Source organism: Gallus gallus, chromosome 3, assembly GCF_016699485.2.
Source record: "Gallus gallus isolate bGalGal1 chromosome 3, bGalGal1.mat.broiler.GRCg7b, whole genome shotgun sequence".
Classification (NCBI taxonomy): Eukaryota; Metazoa; Chordata; class Aves; order Galliformes; family Phasianidae; genus Gallus; species Gallus gallus.
In genome coordinates this window covers 101,223,549-101,245,074 of record NC_052534.1, presented here as the reverse complement: position 1 = coordinate 101,245,074, position 21,526 = coordinate 101,223,549, and positions in this window count along the sequence as shown.

The window sequence follows — 21,526 nt, the reverse complement described above, 5'->3', positions numbered from 1 at the left end:
TAGAAAGAGCAGTATTTTCTGTCCAGCTTGGTTTTTTGTTTTTTTTTCTTTATAAATTGAGAATAACTGTTTTGAATAAGATGGCATAAGGTAATGGGAGGTTTGAAAATATATCTGTCTTGAATTTTATCCTGTTAGTAATGTAACAAAGGAAAAAAAGGGGAAAGAATTTCTGTGGAGATCTTGGAAAAATTCCTTTAGTTCAATGCCATTTATGACTCTTCTGTCAACATACGACTTGATTTCCTTTCCTACAACATTTTTTTTTTTTTTTAGTCCCTAAAGAAGAAAAATTCTCATTCCAGTAAGATTATTTTCAAGAAAATATTCCCAATTTGAAGATACCTTAGCAGTGTTTAAAACTGTTCTTCTGGTTGTGTTAAAGAGCCAGAACTATCTTGAGAGGTACACTACAAAGGGGGTCTGAATAGTTACGCAGGTAACACACCTAGTATCACACTGGAAAGATTTGCAATCAGTCTAGTTGAGACTATAGCCTTTGCTAGTGTAGGTATAAGACACAACTGTAAGCCCTATTGAAGTATTCAGATCTTTGTTTAAAATGCTGGATAAGTAAAGTCAGCAATCTGAGCACTTACTAGAAATATAATTTTCAGACCTTTACATGCAACCAGGAGTTTTTTACTAACCAGGTCCACTGGACCTCATGTGTGCTTCAGGCCCTGCCTTCAGAAGACCAGCCAGATGTACAGAAGAGAGGAGTAGTCCTGGCTGACCGCACTGCACGTTGCTTTGCCTTTGACTGTTCCTCCCATAGCTCCCACCTACCTGTCTGTTTGGTCTCCCATTCACTTACTTTCACTAAGTACTCCCACAGTAGTTTGAGGCCTGTGGACAGTACTCTATTACATGTGTATATATAACATTTTCAGAGGAATAACAATTCATTTGCAAGCGGGAATGACCTGTTTTTCCTCTTTGAGCTCCCTACAGCAAGAGCTGCTCGATAGTCCACAGAGAACCAACTGGTCTTGCCTTTTTCTTTCTCTCTCCTCTTGACCTTGCTGGGGCTCCATAATTTCTAGATGTCACGTTCCTAGTTAAGCTGAACCTTACTTTCTGAGACATACAGTTCTGCATACTCTTTCTCTGCTGCTTTGAAACCTGTAGCAGAAAAACATGTCCTAGGAGGTCTAAGAATCCAGATTAATTCCTCTTAATTCCTCTAGTTCTTTAGGTCATATATGTTGGTCCATCTGGAGGAAACTGTAACGCCAACAGAACATGGATTAGTGGGGAAGACCAGACTGAACAAATATCTTTCCTGTTAGGACACTCATGGCATCATTTATCACCTGCAATGAGCCCACCTCAGCTTCCCACCTCTGTGCAATGTGTGCTGCTCTCCCTGTCTGCAGAATGCCTAAATTGAGAATAACTCAGGCTTGGCTACAGGGACAGCTGTAAAACTCTTGAAAGGAAGCATAAGTTTTTCAGTTCCTTCTGTGCAATTTGTTCAGCTTTGGAAAGGAGAGCAACATGCAGTGGCAAGCCTAACTGTGAATGGTTTTAGGGAGGGTGAATCTGTGGGTGTAACTGTCATCCAGGGTACCCGAGTTCACAACACAGAAGGAAAGAAGGAAAAAAAGAAAGAGAACGAAAGAAAAAGAGTGAGAAAGGAGGAGAGGGAATCTTCTATAAGTTGTTTATTATTTATGACTTTCCATACAGCCTGATTGTCATCTCTGAACCAGAATATGAGATTTAACATTAAAAAATGGACTTAAGAAGTGAAACACGGTAAATACCATAATGGTGGAAATACAATCACGGCTGTCAATAAAGTGAGAGGGCAGGCAGCCCTGCTCTGCAGACAAGCACCAAACAACACTCCATCCTAAACGCTAATAGACAGTACAAAGCCTCATGAAGATCTCTGGATAACTTCTGCTCTCAGAGAGTTCAAAACCACATCTGACCTCTGCTGGCCACTTTTTTCTAGTCTCTCTGTTTCCAGAAAACCCACACTGGCTCCCCAGCCACGTCTGAGGTTGGCAGGTGATATTTTGCCTATGACTACTTTGGTTCCTCTTTCAGTAGAGGAATTATACCCAGTTTTTAAGCAACTGAGGAATACGACCAAGTTTTCCAACTGTTTTCCAAACCCTGAGCAGACACCAATGCTTCAGAAGGTAGCACCTGGCAGAGTGAGGTTTATGACCAGTGTCCCAACAGATCCCCAGGCAGCGTGGCCTCATTTCACTCCTCTGTCTGGGAACACCTCAGGTGAGGTTTCCCACGGCCAACACACTTCACTGCCACCCAGCCACCGGGACAGCTACGACTGCACTGACAGAAGAAATCCACGCTTTGCTTACGGTATACCTTGTGGCCAGATTATTATTAACAGAGATTTTCATGTCTGTGCTGTTTAATTATGGTTGTTTAGACCAGAATTGACGTTACTTGGTTGTTTTAAACTTATAGTGAGTGTAGAGTGGCCACACGGCAATGTGCCATCAGGGAGGGATGACTTTTCCTTTTCGACTGCAAAACTGAGTCAGAAACACGCATGACAGGTAGTTTATTAGTTTAGTACATCACCGAAAGGCATCCACATCCCACAGCAATGGGTGTGTTACGGGGACAGCACAAATAAACCACGGCAAAATGCATACTGCAGAGGTACAGGTTCCCACGGGCATCCTCACGTTGTGCTGAGCCCTCACCAAGAGCCCACGTCCAGGTAAGCCGTCCCTCTTCCTGAGAGCTGCGGGGTGTCCCCCCCCCACTCCTTGGGAATACGAACCATATAATTTCTGGTAAACATTTGACGATGTTTACATCATCCTTGATCAGAGTCTCTCAAAGCCGTTTCAGACACAAATGTTAGCATTCCTCAGAATCATCAAGCCCTGTTTAATGGCAGAGTTTGTGAGCTCTTGGGCTGTAATATAAAGCGCACTGAGCAGAGTAATCGGCAGCCTCACATCAGCTTCCATGTACTTTCCTCTTTCATGCATCTGTATGTATTACAGGTGGTTTCACACTGTAATTCTTGGCTAGCCACAAATGCCCATAGACATTTAGATGCCTGTCCCCTGTTAAAAAGCCCTCAACACTGATTCCTCAGTGTTATGGCATCAATGCAACCTCCTATTTACATGGAAAGAATCACTGACACAAAATATCAGCACATGGCAAATCCTAAAATCTTTTCCTGAGCAGAGGCTCTCATCAGAGTCAACAAGAACAAAGACGTAGGGATCACTCACATGAGTGTTTCAGGTCTGTTATTTCAATCTACATCTCTTAAAACAAAAAAACCTGTTAAAAATGTGTCAGATCAGTTTGCTTTGTGTCTTTCCTTGCCAGCATGAAGAATGCCTTGTGATGATTGCACAATCACAGTCCTTCAAAGAGTAGCTATGATTTTGTTTAAAAAAAAAACCATAATGCTGGCTTAGACATGTAGACTACACTTACCTTTGGGACGAATGAGATACTTTCTGCCTATCAAGCTGAAATCCTTGCCATAGTTCTCAGATTTTAATGAGCATAAAATCTCTGTTGGAAAGACAGGTTAGACTTGATTTATTCTTTTTTTTTTTTAAGATGAGAAAATGCTGTCAGTAGCAGTGGGAAGGAGGCAACGTGTTCATTGGTTACAGCAGTTACAAGATCATAGAATTGTTTCAGTTGGAAGGGACCCGTAAAGGCCATCTGGTCCCCCTCCCCTGCAATGAACAGGGACACCTACAGTTCCATCAGTGCTCAGAGCCCCATCCAGCCTGGCCTTTGGTATCCCCAGGGATGGGGCATCCACCAACTCTCTGGGAATCCTGTGTATGAGAAAAGAATTAGAGCAGTGTGGATTTTACCCTTTGTAGACCTGGAAAATTTAGTTAATACTGGGGAACAAATGCCATAAGCTGATCTCACTGCTAACAGTGCTAGGGGCAGTTTTGTCATTTGTTATTCAGAGGCAGCTCATTCAGCGGGCAGCCCTGGAAATCAAGGACTGCAGACTGGATTTGAGAGCAGCAACATGAGCTCTTAGTGTAAAGCAAAAGGAGATAATGTGATTCATGGATGTATAAACAAGGAAGTAGTGAGTAGGAGTGGGGAGCTGATCTTATCTCTCTCCGCTGCTCTAGTGAGCCTAATACTGGCATAGTGTAAAAAGTTCTGGTGCCTGTGTTTAAAGTGGGAAAAGTTGGAGGTAAGTCAAGAGAGAGGATGAGAGAAAATGCCTCTCTCCAGTGAAAGCCTGGAAGGGATCTCTCCGCTCATCTTATCAAGAAGATGGAGACGTGACTTGATTAAAGTGTACAAGTACCACCACAACAAGATAATAGCATATGCAAAAGATCTGCTTCATCTAGTGGAGAAAGCATAGCAGGAATCAACAGCTAGAAGCTGAAGCCAAACAAATTCATACAAAGAAACCCAGGCATGCATTATTAATAGTAAGAGCAATTAATCCTGGGAACTACTTACCAAAAGAAGCGTTGGATTCTCTGTCTCTTGATGTTTTCAGATCAAGATTGGATGTCTTCCTAGTAGAGATGCTCTAGGCAAACCCCTGTGAAAGAGAAGCAAGGTGAGACATAATAACCCATGATATGCAATCAGACAAGTTGACTGGGTGATCCTTTTGTTACTACTCACTCGCTCTACTTCTGCTAGTAAATTAGTGACAGAACCCAGGCCCAGAACATGATTGCCTGCACTGTTAAATTCATAAAGAAGACCCCCACGTGCTGTCGTTTTAAGCCAGCTAGCCCTCCCCCAGACACACAGTTTGGGAATGAGCATAGTCCAGGGTTACAGGCAATTTGGATATGGGCACCCTGTTTTGGAGAGGAAGGAAATGTTATACATTTGCCAACTAGACAGTGCCAGAAGGCCTCAAGGCCCAAGAAATAGATCCTTGCATTGTTTTGGTCTTAGAAGTGAAGTACCCTTTCAGCCTTTGGATATGATAAACCAGCCTACATGCTTCATTTCTCCTCTCACGGTCAGTGGAGCTCTGGCAATGAATGCTGCGCCATGCGTGTCATGGTGCTAAAGACAGTAAAGCAACTCTGGCCATGTTACCTGCTCAGATTATGCCAGAGGTCTGGGGGTGTGTGATAGGGTGCTCCTATCACATGTGGGTTTGTGTGGTCACTTCTGAAAGCAACATCAGCAATTGCTGCCTCCAATGTTGTGTCTTGGTGGGAGGAGAAAGCTTGGTGCCCCCAGCTCCCTGCCTGCCACTCCTGTCTGCCCATCCCACCTCTTCCCTTCCCACCTCCCAGCTCCTTTTTTCCATTGCCAGGCCTGGATGCTCACCCTTTTGTCAGCAAACTCCATTTTTTGCCTGAATTACTTGAAAAGGCTCAAGACAGCACTGGCTGCACAAGGCTGAGTGCCAAGCAAGCAAAATGCCTGTGAATCAGTTATTCCAGAGCACCTCCAAGTAGGTGGAGTGATGTTGACACACTCACAGCTTTGATGAGCCCTAAAAGGGAAAAGGGAAGAATGCTCTGACATATTTTGAATATTCAGAAAGGATAATTGTTTCCTCCAGTAACTGACATTCCACAGGGGTAGTGTATTCCTGCAGGTCGTGTCCATACTAGACAGAGACACTGAAGCAGTGCTTCCCACACAGCCCTCGCAATTAGGCAACGCGGAACCTCATAACTGGGATCTTTCAAATGTCAACACAGCTTCCTATCCCAGTGCTCTCTCGCTGCTCATTAGCAACATCGAGTTAATGTGTTTTGTTCCTCATGGTGGTGATGTACAAGGACTCAACTGCTACCCTCAGTGTCTGCTGTAATAGGAGAAGGAGGAGTGCAAGTGTGTTGGAAGATTTAGCATCTCATCTCAGGTATCCCAAAAGGATGTTCTTTGCTGTTTCCAAGTGCTGGAAGCATTTCTTGCCTCCTGAATATTAAACAGATACTAATCCTTGGGCACCTTATATTGGGGAAAAAAATCCTATATAGTCTGACCAGTTTTACTATTCTCTAAACCTACAGTGAAACTGCATCTACAATGTGTGGTTTCCAGCACTATTGAACCTGGGACCACAGTAAGTATTGCATGGTCTGAAAGGAGATGGGAGCTGTTTCATGGAATTATTTAATAAGTTAATACATTCAGTGCAAAAGAAATATCCAGAATACTCATGTAGTGTTGGCAAACTTTGTCATTTTCAATGTCTCAAAAAGCTCACAAAAAGCGTAAAATAATTTGCAATGTGTTTTTAATTAGTTTTACAACAGCTCACGGATTTAGTGTTTTTCGTGGGCTTGAGTGGTCATTTAAATGAGCTAAACATGCATCTTCAAGGTGAAAATCAACTTATCCATGCTGTGTTCCAAACCATAACAGTGCTTAAAATGAAACTTAAATTATGTCACGGTGAAGCGGTGGTAAATAATTGTATGCATTGTGATATATTGACTAAACACAGCCCTGTGAACAGCGAAAAATATGCAGCCATGCTTTCCATTTAGATAAAAGAATTTGAGAATAAGTTTCAAGACTACAAAAACATGATGAATTTTTTGGTATATTTGCGACTCCATCTTCAGTCGACATAAATACATTACATGTGAGTTTTCAAATGGAATGCATTGAGTTGCAATCAGATATTCAACTCAAAAAACCATCTGACCGTGTCTCTTTACCAGATTTTTGAGACCAAAATATCCTTTGTTTTGCAGTCAGGCCTTATTCATGCTTTTTGGCACTTGTGAACAACTGTTTTCGAGGTTGAAGTACAGGAAGTGTAAAATTAGATCAAAAATCTCTGACCAACACCTTAAGAACTCACTGAGAACTGCAACCGCTTCCATCAAATCAGGCACTGCTGCATTAGTTTCACAATACAAGGTCAAACGCCCCACCAGTTTCATGTTTTTGCTGCCCTCTTTTTAATGTTTTAATTATATATATATATAAGTTTTGATACTTACAGACATTACCTATATTTTATATTCGGCCCAAATATAAAATTCACTTCACTCAGTGTCTCCCAGACAAGCCAAAGGATTGGACATCCATGCATTAGAGCAAGCCTCTACATAAGGACCCAGACTTCATCACCATTAATAAATCAACCGGCACAGCACTCCCAAGAGAAAACTAAATAATACTATCTTTTTTTTTTCTAGTTGAAGAAATCAAGACAGAAAAGCTAAGTGCTTTTGCTTCATAAGACATCCAAAGAAAAGAGAGAGCCAAAGGGCAATCCTCTGTTGCTGTTCGCTGTGGGGAGACGCCGCATAGCTTTATGAACTCTGCATTCCTCAAAAACAGATATTTTCCTCCACATTGAGTACCATGGTGCCAGGACTAAGTTAGCAAAAAGTGCTGGGACTGGGGAGTTTTATGTTAATTTATGTATCTCCTCAAAACGCCCAAACCAGCCTTGTGTTCTAATGTGCATTTGACTTGGGGATTGTCAGAGTGAGTCCAGCAAAAAACCACTACAGCTGCAGCAAAGCAACACAGAAGAGACCCTTCCCAGTCTTCTTCCACAAGCAGAAAGATCCTCTGCTGAAAACAAGGTCATCTATCTTAGATTAAGCTTGCTTTTTTTTTGGCGAAACTCAGATCACTCAACACCTGGAGGCAATTTCCTAAGCATCTGCATTTTTACAACATGCAGCCAAGGTGGGATGAAAGGGCAAGACTTACTCAGCTCTTGGAAAAGCTGGCACTCCCAGCCTTGGCAAGCTTGCTTTAGCAGAGCAGCGTTGCCATTTGCAGGGTATCCGTGCAAAGCTTCTGGTTTAAGTGAAGCAACACCGGGGCTGTGATTTTCCCTTTGCCATACAGAACATACACATTTTAGAAAATTTCAGTCACACAAAAGTGGGTGTAACACTGAGCAGCAGCGCTACAAACAGAGGATGCAATTATACTTGCAAAGTGTACAGAGCCCCGCAGGTTGGCCATCGCTCATTCCTGACCTGGGTCGGTTTGCAGTTTTTATCCTTTCAGTTCTACAAGCAACGTGTAATTGGATTCTCCTTCCCCCCCCCCTACCATGTTCCCACAGGTTACAGCAAGTTAAATGTCCTTGAAGAAATAAAAACGTTTCCTGAACTTAAATTTGCATTTCAAAAAACGTTATGAGTTGAAAAAGACGAGCAGAAAAAATGGATCCCTAGAAAGTGTTACATTGTTCTTATTTAAGATAATTATAAAGAAACAATCAGAATACTACTCTTATTTATGCCAGTGTTGATTTCCATGCTGTATAGTACCTCATGCCCCCTGGAGGCATTCAAGGCCAGGTTGGATGGGGCCCTGAGCAGCCTGCTCTGCTGGGTGGCAACCAGCCCATGGCAGGACTGGGTGGGCTCTGAGGTCCCTTCCAACCCAGGTCATTCTGTGATTCATTCTATTGCTGTAAATACTGAAACTCTGTCTATGTGAGATGGCATGGCATTTTTAGAGAAAGGCATGGGTGGATCATGTCTGTGAAGAGGGACAACACCGATCTCTAGTGTTTCTTATTGGTTTTTATAGAGCATAGAAAGCAAAGACCACAATACGTGGTTGACCACCTGCCTGATCCTGGGAGCATCCCTCACCACTTTGAGCCTCTGCTGCCCTTCATCCCATTTCTTCTGTCTCACCTGCTTACCTTTGTAATACTTCTGACACGTGCTGCTATGCTGGGACCAGTTTTGAACTATGCCTTCTGAAAACTGTAGCAGCCCAGACTGTATCTCCCATTCAGAAACATGAGAAGTTAAATACTCTGTTCGTATGGTCCTGATTTGAGTGATGTTTTCCTGGTCACAGCAGCAAGCCTTAACAGTGTTTTGGATGAACAGAACTGTATTAGAGGGAAGGCAGGAAACAAAAGGAAGCCTTCGCCTGGGAAAGCTAAACTAATAGCCATCAAGCTCCAGCTGTACTCCTCAGTGTAGATCTTAGGAATTAGTATGGACCCAGTCCTTTGCCTACAGACATGAGGATGCCAAAGAGACACTGCCACTCTCCTCCCAGGTTATGCTCCCCTTGTAGCATGCCCATGCTCAGGGCAGTTCACGTGTACCAGCTGTCTCATGTATTTCCATTTTAGAAGGACCTAAAAAATGCAAAGCTGCTAGCTGTTACTGATGTAATTAACAAAATAATGGCTTCAATGATACAGTGCTACATGGTTCCTGCTCCAGTGAACTGTAACTCTCCAAATGGTCAAAAGTGATGGGGTGCAAACAGGAGAGTGGGCTAAGTAATACTGGTAGGTAGTGAACTGTTGAAGTACTGACTTCTTTGCAATGGACAGTGAGGTTGGTGGCACTGACAAGGATTAGCAGATGACCACATGAATCTGATGGAGAGGGATGGAAAGGTGGTGCAGTGTGAACTGGATGTCTAAATGAGGGCAGGACTGCATCCAGTGAGTGCCCTTCCTGACTGCTGAGGGACATCCACCAGCAGCTTAGAGGCAATTAATTCCTCTTTTTAATTGTGGGGGTGTTTTGCAACAAATGGTTTAACTTCTACCCAGGTTGTCCTTCTACATCTCTCATGGCTTCTCAGAATCTCTCACTGCACGGGACTCCCTATCTCCCACGTTGTTCTACCTCCGGGAAACACTTCCATGGGTATAACTATTATGTTAACTGTGTTTTAAAATCATAGAGGCTCTAAGCAAGGCTCCTCGCTGTCAATCCCCACTGCATTGCCATGAGGATGGAGACAGCCTCCTCTTGCCCCTGCCAAATCTTTTCCATGGTGTGAAGGTGGCCTAGGTCAGAGTTTAAATACTATTTCTACAAACAGCTGGACATTCAGACAGGAGCTTAAGCGAAGAGTTATGGTTGGCCAATACCAAGAAGAAACAGCAAAGTAGTATTTTCAAAAAGCATTCCTTCGCTTTGAAGATAAATATTTTTTGGCCAAACCCAACCCAGATCTGTAAATAGATTCACTCTTTCCTAAGCAAGTTTTTAGAAGCAAATAGCTGCCACACCTGGCTGAAGGACCTGGCCCATTCAGCTATGCTGGAGTAGGTAAGGGGCTTCTCCCTCATTTGTTTCATTGCTAAGAATTGTGGTTTTCTTTCCTGTGGTGAAATGAGGGATCAGTTTTTCTGTGCCACATCTCTGAAGAGGGGGAAACTCAACTGCAAACCTGATTTCCCACTACTTTAATCTTACCAGCATGAAGGAGCAGTTTACAAATGGGAGGAATTATCTAAGCTGTGTGGCACAGTCTCATGTGGACTAATTCCTGCAGAAATAAAGCTGAAATTATCCTCTGGATTTCAGTCTCTTGCTGTCCAAGCAAACAAACAAAAAGACAAAAAACCCACAAGAGTAAATAAAAGATTTTGGGGCAATCTAAACATGAGGGGATGCACTTGTCAGTAGATGTGTCTTTAATGAATTGAGCTGGAGGTCAGTCACACTATCACGAATACTATCAGTGGGTTATTGCTGTTTCAGCACTCCTGCAGACTCGGGATGGGAAGCCCAAATTGTTGCCTTTATCTCTTTGCTCCTGTGAAAAGGGAAAAGCGAGGGACAGGTTTTTCAGGGATCATCTTCAACAGCTGCAATTGCTTTCAACACAGTTCACACCCAAAGGCAGGTCAGTGAGCATGATCTTCACTTCCATTGGAAATGTACTGAGAATGACGGAGATGAGATTTTATGTAATGCGGAGAGCTGGTGCAGCAATTTACCGGACCCTGTGATTTCACCTTGCATGAAGAAGCAAGGTTACTTCACTCAAAGCTCACCCCCGCCTCTCTAGTATCATCGAAACAAAAAGTTTCACATGATCTCTGCATCAGACGTACCGGTTATCAATGGCATTGCAGTGCACTGGTGCTCACGGGAATGCAAGTTTTACAGCCAATGCATGCATCATAAACTCACACAAAAACATGCTTTCCCTGTATTTATGGCTGCTGCCATGCACAAGGCCTTATTCTTGGATTTTGTAATCATTCCCTTCTCTGGGCAGAAGCCTTATTACCCACAAGATAAATAAAAGAGAAATAAATGTCAGGGGAATACTGGCCTCAGCATAAACTGCCTAAATTCCAGCTACCTCATCTGGCACCTTGCTTGTATAATACCTACTGAGTCCGAGTGTGACCCTGAATGCTCAGTCACTACCACTTAGGTGCTATGGGGAAAGTTGAGCCTCATCTCCCCAGCAGCTAATTCTCCAAAGCGTGTCATAAAGCTTAACACACAGAAGGGCAGGACTAAGCTTTACATCACTTTTTAACTCAACAACTCATTCATTCAAATAAGATTTACCAAGATATTTTGCAACTCTGCTGCATGCAGTCATCAGGGGTGTGTAACGAATACCTGATCTGCAGGCTGAGAGATTTAATTGGATGTAGACTGCCTTATGACCATGGTCAGAAAGCAAACAGGGACTGTGCACCAAATTAGCTTGTAACAGAACGTGTCGAGGTCTCTGACTCAGGTGTTGTCTTATATAAAATGAAATGCTCAAGAATTGTGAAACCTTGGAAGTTATGCAAGCAGGGTGTTTAATACTTTTTTGGAATTTATAGATCATTTTTTGTACTGCTTGTAGTTCTTAATTACTCATTATATTTTGAATACTTAGAAATCAGAAATAAGAACTGCAGGCAAATTTGACCTTGATATGGCTTCAGAATAATGGGAAATTATTCAGGTTAGAACAGGGTAAAACAGGCTATTTTACAGTGCTGTTTTAATACAAAACATAATAGAAGAAAAAAAAATGCAGAAAAAAATAGATCAACTCATTCTCTCATTTCTTACTGAAAAATTGTCAGAGTTTAAACAAACATTTCTCAGCAATTCTATAGAAGCATTTATGCCTCCAGTTGAAAGAACCTCCTATTTCGAGAAACCAAAATGCATTTATTTACGTTACCACAGAGCATTTCAGAAAGTTATAACACAGAGATACAACACATCTGTTTTCCAGCCTGCAGTTTACCGAAAGTGTCACATAGATGAAGTAAAATATTCATTCCTAATTGTATAAAAATCTAATAATGAAACTTGACACATGGAGTAACTGAAAGAAAACACTTCCTTGATACTTTCCTTGATACAAGGAAATGAAAGTCTGATCTGGAGAGTTATGGAAATTAACATATTTTAACCCAGAAAATTGCTGAGCATTATTTCTGGTAATACTGACCCAGCTTTACTCAGTTCCTTAATACAGTCACCTTGGCCATAGAAATAACAGCCACTGGAATGAAATATAATTCTTAATTACAGCTGTGTAGCTATTAGTGAGCTTAATTTGTGTATTTGTTTTATTGGTTAATTAGTTGTGTGAAACTAAGAATAGTTTCAGGCATCTACAATTTAAGAAACTAGGAGATGTGGTACATAGGGACTTGGTTAGTGGGTAACATTGGTGGCAGTTGGATGGTTAGAGTAGATGGTCCTGGAGACCTTTTCCAACCTGAGTGAGTCTGTGATTCTATGATTCTACCAACTAATAGTACCTGTACTGTGCAATACTAAGCATTGCACCTCCATTGATTTTACTGACCAGCAGGGAATAGAATTGGAATTGTTGTAACGGGGGAAAAAAAGGATCATATTTGTGTTCCTGTATTACCAGTGTTATCAATTTCCACTTAATCTGCACACTGAGCACCTTTAGGCTTGCAGCAGTTCTTGCTTTCAATTCAGCAATTGTATTTCTCTGGTTCTCAATAGACACATATAGACAAAGCACATCAATTTGATTTGAGTATTTGGACATCTCCTCTGACATCTTCACACCGTAAACACATCAATAGTAAATCACTATCCTTATTTATTATTCCCAGCAAAAACATTGGCCACAGTCTGGAGATGAGTGTGGTAACTTCTTCATAAAAGGGATGATTATGTCTCTGCCTCAAAGGTCCAAGATGACTGAAAAACATAATTAGTGTGACTGCAAGGTTTACTCCTCCATATTTGTACAATTACTAACACTGATCTTTCATTAAAAAGTAAGGAAATTAATATATATATATACGGACGTATTAAAGATCACTTAGTTTTGCTGAAAACAGATGTAACAGCAATTAGTGCTGCTCTGCTCACCGATTTTAGCTGGTTTAATTGCATGCACCACCACAGTCTTGCACTGTTTTAATTTGTGAGTTTGGGCTTCCTCAAATATGAAAAAGACATGAAAGGGAGAAAACAAAAATCAGATGTTTTGCTGATAGACTCTGCTCAGCTCCAAGAGGCTCTTGGGGGGTGGTGACACGCCGGCTGCCGGCCCCTGCACAGTTTACAGACCAAAGCCCAAATAACGTGAAGCTGTTATCCCACTGCTCTGTATTTATGCAGTCTGGATATTCTCAAGCAAAGTTTTCAGCCAGGAAGACCTTGGTGCTAAACACAGAAATGAAACAAAAGGATAAGGGCCAGTGGCAATAAGCCACAAGTACGCACGGCCTAGTGGGCCTCAGGCTTGGCCGGCCCCAGTTTTGGGTCACAGCGCATGTGACTTGGATAGGGAGAGCAAATGCCAGGAGGGGCTGGAAATAAATGTGTTTTCAGGAGGAAACTGAAGGAAGAAAACTTCTCTTGTAGTGGAGTGGAAAGGTCAGACGGTGGAAATCCAACATGAGCCTTGTGAAAGTCTAACTGCTCTGACTGTCTGCTCATTCCTTAAGTAACTGAGGCTTCAACCAAGAGAAGTGTCTAAGTTTAGGCTTTGTTTTATGCTATCATGAAGTGCTTTGCTGAATCGGGGCTTATAGCATCAAGCTTGGAACACAAGATTTATCCCACCTGAATTTAGGCATTTGCAAAGCAGGTATCTCCACCAGAGCTGATGCCCACTTGTTATCAGCAGGGAGACACAAGCATTGCCGGGGTGCTGTTCATTAGGCCTACTCTATATTAGGATAAGAAATACGCTAGTATTCGCCGTAGAAACGCTAGGAAGCAGAGCTGAAAACAGTTAGATCCGATGTAAACATCTACAGCCTGCGTATCTACCTCCACATACCCAAACCACAACAACCTCTGATGACAGATAAGTAGGAAAAAAATGCACTAGTTGGAATGTATCAGGCCAATGCTGACTGAGTTTTTACAGTCAGATGGGCAAACAAAACTGAAAATTCTTTTCTTTGTGAAAAAGTTCCTGTTTTAATTGTTTTTAAGACAAACAATGGAAGGAAAGAATAGAGCGTTATGATTTCCATGTTTAAAGCATTGTTTCTTTCATATTTTCCTCTTCTGAAATTGCCTCTCTTCCTCCGCTGGCTACTGAGGGTTGAAGCCATTTTTTGCTGCGATATTCAACTCAGAACTGGCATTTTCTCTGAATGTTGTAGAGAGCTGCTCTTCTTGTGCAAGGAGATGGGAAGTAAACTTCTGGGAATTACTGCAAATATGAGAATGCCTGGAATCCCTGTGGAAAATAACTGCAAGACCCTTAGTCCTTGTTATCTCCGAGTGTGCATATTTTTGTTTGGTTGATTAGCAGTGGGACAGGATGATAGATGAGTTGGATACTAAAGCATCACACTGGTTCTCTGCCTCTGGGAAAATGCTGGTTCCAGGACAAACATTACTGAACTGAGAAGCTGCATGGTCCTCAGTGTGAAGCCATGGTGGAGTCAGGGAATGTGCAGCAACTGAAAACACATCAGCAGCAACTGCAGTTTTTGACACTACAATGCAGTGGCAAATACACTTTAGTTATACTTGACAAGTTGGTGCTTAATGAGGTCTGATACCTAGGGAACGAGCCAGGGACTCAGAGGAGTATGGTGGGACTGTGGCATTGGTTGATACCACCCATTCAAGCACTGATCTGGGGCAATATGTTGAGATTACAATGGCTTGACATTTCCTTTTATGAATAGTGGAGAAAGATACACAGCTACAGAAAACAATTCATCCTATCCCAATTAAAAGACATCAAATACATGGTTTGAATCACTGTCTGAATACAGCAACCCTTCTAACTGCAAGAAAATCACCCAGATTCTTAGCTGAGTTGGGCACTCCAGTCCTCATACATTGCTAATATAGAAGATCGGCTTCTTAGCACTGCAAAAGTATTTTTCTCTGCACTTCTGCAAAGTGAAAAAAAAAATAAAAATAAAAATAAAAAAATAAAAAAAGTGGACCATGCTGAGGTGACTGCTTCTGTGTGCTGTCACAGGAAGGCTGATAGCAGAGCTCTGGACTCAGTGAAATCTCAGAGGGAAAATTCACATATAGGACCACAACACAACCGTCTCTGTTGATGTTTAAAGCTTTCCAGTTCTAACACACACTACAGTTTCTACTACAAGCAGGAGCCTGGGAGTTGCATGAGGGCTGAACCTGGTAAAGGGTTTGTTTTACTTGGGGACAGATTCTGTCTGGGTGTTTTGTGGGACTCAAAGAAGAGGAAATGATTCATTGGCAAAGTGGGGAACAGACGCCTTGACTCACAGTTTCCTGATCTAACCACTAGACAGTTCCTCTAGCAATTTCTTAGCATATCAAAAAGATGGATTAGCTTCTTAAATCCTTAAACCTCAAGAAATGGTCATCCTGAATTATATGTTCAGACTTCCCATACTGCCCATTAAGGGAAAATCTCTAGGTCATATTCTGTGTGTTTTTACAATGAGTGCCAAAACAAGAACATTTGCTTAACAATCCCATTGATGATAATGGAATCCAAATGCTACATTTGCTGCACTCGCATGTTCAGGGGCTAGGGCTTTGGGAGCTGATATATCTTGTTTAGGTCACTGAATTCCAAACATGAGAAACATTTTGCTATTTTGCTTGTGCCTAATTCTGTAAGATAGTGGATGTTTATTAAGAAACACAAAAAGATTAGATCTGCATGGAAGCAAATCATATGTTCAATCAAATAGTTGTAGAGTTTCACTTCCCTTCCACTAAACAGAATGTCTTTGTATCTGTGGCCACTATAAATTGTTTCTACTTTATATAATGACAACTCAAATAGTGCCTTATGATTCACGGATGTGGAAAAATAGAACAGAATAGTAATTACATTGAAAATGACAGCCATACCTGAGAGTCTTGAAATAAACTCCACTGCTACCAAGCGGTCTCAGAAATGCCTTTTCTTTTATAAATAATTTCCCCTGAAGAGGAAATGCACTATTTCCAAAAACAGACCGCTTACGTTGACAAACCAGCAGACTCACTCTGTAGGACTTTTCCAGGAGCTTTCAGATTTGTATCCTGGGAAGTATTTCCCCACGGCTGCACTACAGGCTGATTTAACTGTTAGGATTGTGCCATCTGCTGTTGGAACTGCAAATTTCCCTGGGTCTGCGCTATGTGCAACAACTAGCTCTGACAATTTGGCTGGGCAGTGGCTGCAATTTGTTCTCATGGCAGAGACAGATGTAGGGTGATGTTTCCTGCCATTTCCATCAGAGGCTTGAGCCTTCCTAGGACCATTTAGGACCACTTTGAAGGGTTCCACTTTGTGGGAGACATTTAAGGGCCTCCTTTTGTCCCTTTGCTAAGAAGTGATTTTATCAAATGCAAAATGACAAAGGTTGCCCAGAGATGTGGTGGATGCCTCATCCCTGGAGACATTTAGGGTCAGGCTGAATGGGGCTCTGAGCACTGATGGAGCTGTAGGTGTCCCTGCTCATTGCAGAGGAATTCATATCATCATAGAATCATAGAATCACAGAATGGCCTGGGTTTAAAACGACCACAATGATCATCCATTTTCAACCCCCTGCTCTGTGCAGGGTCGCCAACAACCAGACCAGGCTGCCCAGAGCCACATCCAGCCTGGCCTTGAATGCCTCCAGGGATGGGGCATCCACAACCTCCTTGGGCAACCTGTTTCAGTGTGTCACCAACCTCTGTGTGAAAAACTTCCTCCTAATATCTAACCTAAATCTTCCATGTCTCAGTTTAAAACCATTCCCCCTTGTCCTATCAACTCTCAATAGCTAAAAAAGAAAAGCACTAACAAAGTTTAAAACGCCATCAGTTTTCTCAAAAATAAACTAAAAAATAAAATAGGAAATAGCTCTTGGGATAAACACCGTGCTCGAATGAGTGTAATGTGAGTTGGAGCTTAGGTGGTGCCACCACCACCACATCCAAGTGCCCTCCCCTAAGTGCTAACTTGGCAGTGGTGCTTTGATCAGAAGTGTGATAAATAAGCCTAAAAATGAGATGCTGGTGATTGAAATACAGTCCCGGCTGCTGCTCTTGGAGCTTGTTGCAGACTCACGTCATTTGTAGATCGGTGTCTTAAAGGGGCTGCTTGTGTGTGAGAATGAGAGGATCGAGAACAAGGAATGAAGTCCCAGCACTGACTAACACTACACTTCAGTTCCCATTCTTTATAAGCTGCTGAGACTACAGAGCTACAGAAGAATTAGACTGAACAGTAGAAATATTTGTTGCTGAAACTACATTACACTCGGGCACAAATCTCTCCTATCTGACAACATGAACGCAACTTCATCCCCCACTTCACTGCGAAAACTGGAAACCACTGAGCATTTGGGCCTCCAGCTTCCTCACAAGCAGAGCTCCTCAGTCTTAACATTTTGACAAAAGGGACATCTTCCCAGCAGTCAGAGCAGAAGCGGTGCAGCTAGTTTGGGGAGTCAGGTGGTTGGCATACGGGTGAGCCCTTCATGAAGCCAAAGTCATATTTCGAGAGACACAACTGATCTGAAGCTTTCTAATTCTACCCTTGGTTCCTACTGTAATGACATGGGAGTGCCTCACACCGCTAACATATTTAGCTACTGACAGTGTTAGGAGAATAAATGTCTTGTACTTGGACACAGAATAGTGTTAATGGCTAATATGAGGATTTAGATACTGAGAGTTGCAGATGGTAACACTGAGACTCACAGTTGCCCAGAAAATTTGTCTTTGTAGCCCATGGGCCTACGGGCCCCATCCCCATAAGTGTTTGGCCTAACTCCCCGCAGTCAGTGCTATGCCCCAGCTCTGGTAGCCTTCCCACTGGAGCAGTCCCTGCCGCCCCACCAAGCACAGAAAGCAGTAACCCCAACATAAAACCCGTGGGTATATGAGAGGTAAAAATTGCTGTGAAGAAGGAGTTGTGTCCATTGTTTTCTTCATGATGGCGTATGGCTTCCAGCTTGGTCATGGGCTGCAGCTCACTCTTCAACCCTGGCCTGGGGTTTAACCTCACAGACTGAGCTACACCACCTGTCAGCACAGAGAGCATGTGGGTTATTTACAAAGCCAGAGCTTTTGAGTAGAAAAACCATGAATGTCTGTGTAATGATGCTGGGAACCCAGAGCTCTGCTTGCTGCCTACACTGGTGACAGAGTGACTTCAGGTAGTTTTCTGTGGGATTTTTGCAGGCAAACTCATGATTTCTCTGCCTTTAATGCTGAAAACACTGAACACAAGCCAGGTCTGGACACCCAGCTGCAGGTAGAACAAATAGGCATGTACCTACAAAGCACCATGCAGACAGCCCATGAAAGGCACTTCTATTCTTAGGAGGTATGCCAGTAATACAAGAAATCAAATGCATCTATAATAATTCTTTGCACCCAATCCTTCATTACTGCTAACAGTACAGAAGCAACTTTTAATCTAGTGCCTGTACCTGCAATACAGATGCAATGAGACAGACAACCTGAAATCTATGCAACGACCACAGATCCCTTCAGTGTCCTCAGATTTATCTTTTAAGTGCTCCAGATCCTCTGTTAACTGTGAAAACAGTAACAAGTTCTTTGCGATGCCGTGATATGTTCAAACTGACTGCACAAAGCTCTGCAGGAACGTTCGTTCTCCTTTGCAGAGGAGGGCACTGAGCACAGGGCACTCACCTGCTGGCACACAGCAACTCCTGCTGGTTTGTGTATGTCATTTACTTCAGTAACCCAACAAACGTGTACGAACTGAAAGCAGCAGCGTGCAGGTCGCATCATCTTAACACCAAAATGTGAGCAATGCTCTTTGTGTTACCTACTCATACATTTTTGTTCCTGAGGGCAATGGCTTCTTCTGTGCAGTGTGCCAGTCGCAGCTCTCCAAGTGCTGCATTTCATAGCAGTGAATTATTACTTATTTACTCTGTCGCTCACTGTGTCAAATGACAGTTTGGAATAAAGCAAGGACTGATATTTATCTCGGTTTTAGGAAACTTCCCTGTAGTCACCATTGTCTTGAAGAAATGTATACGTGCTGCTTATCTCAGATTAAGGGATTTAAGAAATTCCTGAAGAGAGAGCCTGAACTGCCCATCAAAGAAACAGAAAATGACCAGCTGGTTTCTCAGACAGCTGGATCAGAGACAGCCTGAACGGCAGTGAGAGCAAAAATGCACGTAAAGAATGTAAAATAGCGGCCCTGTCTTCTGCTGATAGACAAACCCATTTTTGAAATTGTATAAAATATTTACAAAGGTATGCAGTAGATTGCACTCAGCTTATTTGGTTTTGTTTCTGTAAAGGGGAGGGGGATAAATTCTACTGCCCGGTTCCTGGATCTCCTCTGCTGATGGGATGCATAGGAAAGCCACCAGTGCTGCTGCACCCTCCTGCAGGCTTTCAGACAGGTAAAATGAGGGGGCACGAGTGGCCTGTGCTGTGCAGCAGCTTCTTTATGCACTTCTTCACAGGGATGCAAACCTCTCACCTTCGGGAGAGTTAACCATGCATATTTCTATGTCTGCTCCTGCTTTGCTCTCGAGGCCTTTGATTTTATCTTCAAACCAGCAGTGATTACAGTTCTCAAGACGACCGTGTTCTGCTAAACAAGTCTCTTTGTCCCATACTGTTGCTGACAAATCTGCTAGCGAAACAATTCTATTATGCAGCAATTTCAGTTTTGCCTCCAACTTTTCCACTGTACCCTTTGAACGAACACTGTTGCATTAATGCCTGCTATGATTTTGTCTGCCACACATGTCATTGCTAAATCCTATGAAAAGCAGTTGCAGCCGTGCTTACTGCTGGCCGCCTTTTCCCTTTTGAAGCAGCTTTCTTTGACTGGTCTTCATTAACGCCTAAGCTGGGAAAATGCCTTCTTTCCGCCTGGCGTTTCTATTTCTTTGTTTCAATTTCACTTGTAGGGCTGAATAGATGTTTTCAGTGCGTTTCTTAAGAAAATGAAAGGGAAATTGAACTTCATGCAATTTTATTTCTTATTTTTGTAAAAGAGCCCAGCTTGTGCATTACTGTTGCATGTTTATTTGACTCAATTTCTTCTCCCTATTCTGAAAAGCCAAGTAACGTTATCAAAGTTCTCTTCCAGCTCAAAGGCTTTAACAGCCAGCAAAGGTGGATCATTCACCAACTGATAGCAGCATCTAGGGGAAACCAAACGAGCGTTAAACATATTTACTAGGGGAATCAGCTAGGAATGGTATTCAGAGACCTATCATTAATGAAAACCAGATGAAACAAGAGACCGAAAACCTATTAGATCACTAATGAAAACCTAAAAAGCTGCAAAGCTCAGAGCAGACACAGATGTCAAAGGAAACACCAGCCTGCTAGGCTAGATACCAACTTGCCAAGGAATTAATCATCTTATTTAATGGCCAATACCTGGCTGTGTGGCAGCCGTGCCAAAGGCAGCAGCTGAGTAATGTGGGCATTACTTCTCATTACTGGTCATTGCTGCACTTTGGCCAGCACGTGCCTCAGTTTACTCACCAATAAGCTATGCAAGCTTAGCAGGTCCTCAGCTTCACAGGCATCCATGAGAAGCCTCTAGTACACCATGGCTTCAGATGGGAGAAAATGGGAACACTGTGTGAATGTGCTGGAAAACACAAAAATGTTATGAATTCACCTCTTGCCTATTGATAAACCCTGCAGTTTGGTGCCTCTTTGAACCTGCAAATAAGGCTGGAAGATCACCTCCACCTGAAAATGAGCTTCAATGCAGCAGACAAAGAGGGTGGAGTTGCAGCTCAGGGACACACCCTCACTCTGCAGCACATCACCTGCAAATGCCTATAACACAGACCTGAGCTTCCATCTCAGCCACATCTCAACATCCCTCAGAAACAACTGGCACAGAGCTCTGGAACAGGCTGTGTAAAGGAGAGCCGCTCTGGGTCGCCTTGGACCAGTGCAAAACCCATTGGGCAGTGACTCAACATTCCCCCAGCTTCAGAGCAGGGAGGATGAGGAGGACAGCTTTATGAGAACAGTCTGTTCTGAACAACCAAGTCACCGCTGCGTGTTTCTAACAGTGAGGGGAAGGCTCCTTCTCTCCCCGTATTCAAGGCTTTCAGAACAGCTGTTACAAATAAAGCTGGCCTGTCTCCTCACAGCTGTAGCTTTCTAAACTGTCAGCTCAGGGAAGCTGATAAAAATGTATTAAATACCACAAAGGTCTTCTTGCTGCCCCTCAGAAGGTGTTTCTGCTGAGTCAGTTTAAAAGCTTCCTCTGAGCATCTCCGACTTGTTTGAAATCACTCATTTCTCTGTCTCATCTGGTGCTCTTGATTAAACACGAGCAAAGCTGCAGATGTTCAGCATCAAGGTTAGGGCATTCTCCTTAGCTGCAGTGGGTGAATCCTTAAGACTATTGCAAACACATT